Genomic DNA, 6000 nt, shown 5'->3' on the forward strand with positions numbered 1-6000 from the left:
ACTCTCTGTCTGGAACCAGATTTCTCTATCTAAAGGAGGTAAGTTGGCTCTTTTAAAATGTATTTTAACCTCTCTGCCAATGCATTACTTCTCTCTCTTTAAGGCTCCAATTTCAGTAATCAAGATTTTGGAAAAGAAAATGAGGAATTTCCTTTGGGGTGGAAGCAGTTGTTCTCATTTGGTAAAATGGGAATTTGTTTATGCAGAAAAAGAAAAAGAAAAAGGAGGTCTGGATATTTTAAATTTAAGACATATGAACATGGCTCTCCTAGCAAAATGGTGTTGGAGATTTGGGTTGGAGAAAAACCACTTTTGGTACAAGCTTATTGTGGAGAAATATGGTTGTGTCTTTTCAAATTGGGTTCCTGGTTCAGTTAGTTTACCTCATGGAGTGTCTTGTTGGAGAACTATAACAGATGCTAGTAATCTGATAAACAATAATACCACTCTAAGTATACATTCAGGTGAGATGACTTCTTTTTGGCATGACAAGTGGGTTGGAGACACTTATTTGTCAAAAGATTTTCATCTTCTTTATAAACTGGATAGATGGCAGTTTGGGAATGTTGCTGATCATATAACACCTGATGGCGCTTGGAGATTTGATTTCAAAAGGGTTTTAAATAACTTAGAAGCATCTCAACTTGCTGGTCTTCTTATCATCATTGGTAGTAATCCACCTGCTACAGATAGCTTACCTGACGTTAGAAGATGGAAGCTTCATCCTACTGGATGTTTTACAGTAAAATCTCTATACGAGACTTTTATCTCTAATGAATAAATTGATGATTTTCCATACCAGTTTGTTTGGAAAGCTGGTATTCCACCCAAAGTAAGTTTTCTTCTCTGTTGTGCAGTGCATGGGAAACTCAATTCTCGGGATATGCTGCAACACAAAGGTATGGACATCTACAGCTCATGTACTCTTTGTGGTGATTGCACTTAATCACAAGAACATATTCTTATTCATTGTAAGGTAGCTCATTATATATGGTTGGCAGTAACCCCAAAGAAAAACTGGTCTTGGGTGTTTCCTAATACCGTGTTCTCTCTAGCTCATACATGGTCCAATAATAATCTCTCAACTATTGGAAAAATTGTTTGGGACCTTATACCTGCTGCAGTCATATGGGTTTTGTGGAGAGAAAGAAACTATCGGATTTTTGAGGATAATTACATCTTCAAGACTGACTTAGATCTGGTAGTAGATGTGAAGACTCTAATCTTATCATGGGCAGCTGCAAGTGGAAACAGAGTTCATTTGAATGCTTTTTTTTTCTGTTTCAAACTGGGAGACTATTGTTTCTTAATTTCTAGTTAGTTGCTTGTTTGTTCTAGTCTATCTTCGGTAGACTTCTGTACATTCCTCTTCGTCTAATAAAACTTCTTTTCTTATCAAAAAAAAAAAAAGTATGGCCAAACATGAGAAAAGGAAGTGACATTGACTTGACATGTTCATCTTCCTTCTTTTGTCTGGATTTAAAAATGTGTCTAGAAAAACGGTGTACTGTGACATGTCATCCGTGTGTCAAGAACTCATGTTTAGTGTGGAAAAATCCTTTTGCCACACAATTTTTTTTGCCACACCATATGGCAACAACCTGTGTGACAAATTTTTTTTGCCACACCTTCAATGTACTGCAGCAAGAGGCGGGTATTTTTCCAGACCAATCTGTGAGGCAACCGAACGAGGCAAAAAGGTATTTTCTATTTTTTATTTTTATTTTTTTATAATTTTATTTTATTTTTAAATTCTTTTGCCACACCAACTGGTGAGACAATAGCATGAGGAAGAATATATGTTTTTTTTTTTTTTATTTTCAGTTTTATTTTATTTAGAAACTCTTTTGCCATAATACTTACAGCTGCTAAAAGGCTAATAAATTTTGCAATAGCTTGCTAGTAGGAAAATTGAAAAAAATCACCTTATCCAACTACCATAATATAATTTTCACAAATCAAGCATTCCACATACACAAAAAAGTATTCAAAACAAAGAATTTGGGTTTCATTTAAAAAAAAAATGTGTTACAAGTATAGTGAATCCAGCTTTAACATGGAAAACAAACAAACAAACAAAATTAAATCAACATGATAACATAATAGTTAATATTAACCCGACACTGAAGTGAAGAAACTTTAAACTTCAAACTAGACTGTATCATGTGTTTGATCCAGCCAGCAGACCTGTGAGAGTCCAAACTTTTTCTCGGGTTTAGCTTAGCCCCTTAGTCAAATTTTTGCAATTGGAGTGACCCAGAAACTAATGCTTTAGTGTATGTAACATTTTGGAGTGCCTTGGTCATAATCTGTCAGTGCTAAAATAGCAAACTTGCTTTTGATCCCACCACTAGGTGCCCTAGTAATATTTTACATGTCTCTACACTTGTCCTTCAATTTTCACCACGTGTCTACATTTAGACCTAAAATTCTTAGTCCTTGTTTTGTCGGGTGAAAGAAATATATCTGGTGGTGGTCTTTCACGGAAGTATTCTTTTCTTCATATCCTACTGCCATCTTTATTTATTTTTCTTTGCCTACCAAAAATAATCTCTACCAAAATAAGAATTATGTTAGGCTTTCAAATCCAGAATCAAGCATAACCGACTCTCCTTAATCGGCTAAAGTTTTTATTGCACAAGTGAAGAACTGTTTTGAAAATTTTAGTTTTTGGAAAGAGTTTTTGTGCCAGAGTTAAAGGGTCTCCTCTTGCATGTGTAACTTAAAGCTTGTATAACAATAGATTTTGGCGTTTATACGTGGTATGAAGGTTTGAGACTAATCTACCAATGATTGAAAGACAAGATGTTTTCTATGGGATAAAACCCTTCTACTTCTTGCACTAGTGAAGAATTAAAAGAGATTGTTTAATTGTATTTTGTTTGAGTCTTATATACTTTTAGCAAACTTGTTGGAATACGAAGTAAAAGGTTATTTGTTTAAATTAGGATATCTAGTCCTGTTCATATGAATGAAGCATATTAGATTTGATAAAATACATTTAAGAAAATAAATGAAACGTGCAAGTATTTCTTTTAGTGAATAAATTGTTTACAAATGATTAATATCAACCAAGTTTTCTAGCATGGATATGCTAATGGTTTAATGTTAAGCGTTGAGTGTTTTAGATGTTTTGAGAATTGTGCAATGATAAGTAAACATGGGTTCTTCTTAGAAATTGAAATTGCAGGTGTAGAAAGTATAAGAGGAGTTTAACACACCAAGGTAGAGATACCTCTCAACACCAGCAAGAATGCATATTAAGTGTTTGAGAGAAGTCCCAAAAGAAGCAGAGGTAAACATCTCTCTTGTTTTCTTTACTCATTTCAATACTGATAGGGGTTTCAGTATAGCAACAATTTTTCTTACATGAATGGATGAATTGGGTATTTAGTAAAACATCTAGGATTTATGATTCTTTATCTTGGATTGTGAGGCTTATTTCTACGTGTACGGGTGATGTTCTTCGACCAATTTTTCCTTCACGAAAAATGTTCCCCAAAGTAGCCTCTATAACCTGTTAAAAGGGCATACACTTTGGATCTGTGCTTTGGTAATTATACCATGAAATGTAAGGGCTGTCGGAACTGAAATTTTCTGGAAAAAAGTTCTTGTCACTGTTTTGCCGGGTTGTTCTGGAGCACTTAGACTCTGAACTAACCCTTGGAGTCTTATAAGAAATTGTAGATATACTTTTCTAGTTTCTATCGAGATATTATTTGTTGAATTACGTTATGTAACTAAGTCTATAGGCTTTTTTTAATATAGTTACTGAAAGCTGGAAAACTGGGCAACTTGGTTGTCTTTAGACCTGTTCGGAAGCAATGTCGGCCCTCTTAGAAATGAAATTAGTTTAAGGTCTCTTCTAATGAAATGTAGTGCTCGTAACAAGGTTTTGGAACTGATAATATGTGTTTCATCACGAATCACAGATCGTGACTTATGTCTACTCTAGGAACTGACATTCGTCTTTTTAATTAATTTCGCAAGTGTACATTCATCGATGATTTGACCTTGTACTGAGCACATTACCTAATGATACGGAGATAAATAACATATTGATGTTTCCTCCATTGTCGCATACTTGTTACTGGATTTAATTTCAGATTTATTTTGCCATTATGGGCACTTTGTCGACTACTTGATCTTGCTATGTACTTGTATATTTTCGTGTTGATACATGTCTGAAATCATTTTAATGATTAAGCATAGCTGTTGGCAAAGTTATATGGTGCTGATATACCTTGGACGTGTATTCAGGATGGAGAGTTTATTTTGAAATATGCTATCACCAAAGATGTTGTTCGTTTTGCATAATTGTTGCTCTCCTTAGTGGAATGAAATGTTAATATTGTATGTTTCTTTGATATATATTTTTTTACGTTCATTTGTGTTGCATTTTACTCAACTTGTTGACGCATTTCTCGCTGTCACTCTGTGTACAAAACACCACTGATAGATTTAGAGATTAGTAAAGAGATTTTAGAGAAACTTTAGCCCACAAATTATGGTTGTACACATAAAGCATATCTGGGTCCACTAGTTAGTCATTGATTCCTGATGTATAGCTAATGGAAAAAGAGAAATAGAACTCATTTGGTTAAGGTGAGAAATTTTCTAGCCAATTAATTAACCAAATACATGTGATCTAATTTTGGTATTTCATTTTACTTTGTGTCCAAATTTATAGATCACCGTCTGAATTATCATTTGTTTCTTTGATACATTTGTAAATAATACTCATGTTTCTGTGGCATTTTATGCCCTACTTTAGATGCTAAAAACTAAATTTTGGTATAGCTCACGTCGTATGCAGTAGTGGTTGATAATTGTCGTATCATTGTATTGGAATTGATTTTATTTTCTTGCACTTGAGAAATGGATTTTCTATAGGGTATAATAATTTGATGTTTCAGCTTAATAGACTTATTTCTCTATGCTCGAATTTAATGGTGATGATAAGTGTAACACAAAAAATCTCAGTTAAGTAAGCTCCATTCATTTACATTATACGGTACTCCAAGATTGAGTATATATGTGGCACTAGAAAGGATTTTAATTTTTGATGTGTTTGTGTTTTGAGTACTTTAACTTTACTCATGACTATTTGTATTTTCTCAGTACCACAAGTTGGATGCCATTTCTGACTTCACGGCTTTGTTTTCTTGCCCTTTTTCAAGGTACCATGTTTTGGTAATTACATATTTTCTAAAAATTAATTTCAACTATGATAGAGAAATAATAGTGGTTAGAGAAATGTACATACAATTTAATTATTTGGCATTTGATAGCAATTTTATTGGTTCAAATATAATCATTTCCTTCTGCCTTGTGTTTTCATAACATTTCCTGTAGTATGCTCACTAAGCAATGTTAGAAGAGATGGAACTGGAATGATGGTTAATTTCTCTTAACAAGGTCTTATATGTTTATGTGCTTATTTACAAATTACTTAAACTTTATTGATGTTTTTCTGGAACTGAGTTTGGCAATCGACTCAGCAATGTTAGAAGAGATAAATGCTACTATTGAGGGTAGTAGTGTTCATTATTCATTATGTATACTGCGAGTGGAATAAATTTACTTGATATTTAAAAGAGATAAATGCTACTATTGAGGGTAGTTCATATTATCTAAATTAAAGGATGACGAACTACGGTCGTGCTTGATCCCGTCGAGCAGCGGAGAGGGTACGTAGGTAGCCGCTATGCGGTTCAGCACATCTCTATGAGATTGTTCATATTGTCTGGGATGGGTTGGTTGCTGCTCGGCAATTCATGCCATCCATTCGGAGATGATTGCAATCTTGGAAATATAGATATCGTTGGTAAGAGGTAGTTGCAGTTTTGGCTGTTCATACTACCTATTGAAGAGTGATAGATGGTTCTCGAAGGAAGTTCATACCATTGATATGGAAATGATTACTCACTCTTTTGAGTCATTTGGAAAAGATGTTCTGTTGAGCTTGACCAAGTACTGTGAATTGCCAGGCCAGAAATG

This window comes from Papaver somniferum, chromosome 11 (genome assembly GCF_003573695.1).
Source record: "Papaver somniferum cultivar HN1 chromosome 11, ASM357369v1, whole genome shotgun sequence".
Lineage (NCBI taxonomy): Eukaryota > Viridiplantae > Streptophyta > Magnoliopsida > Ranunculales > Papaveraceae > Papaver > Papaver somniferum.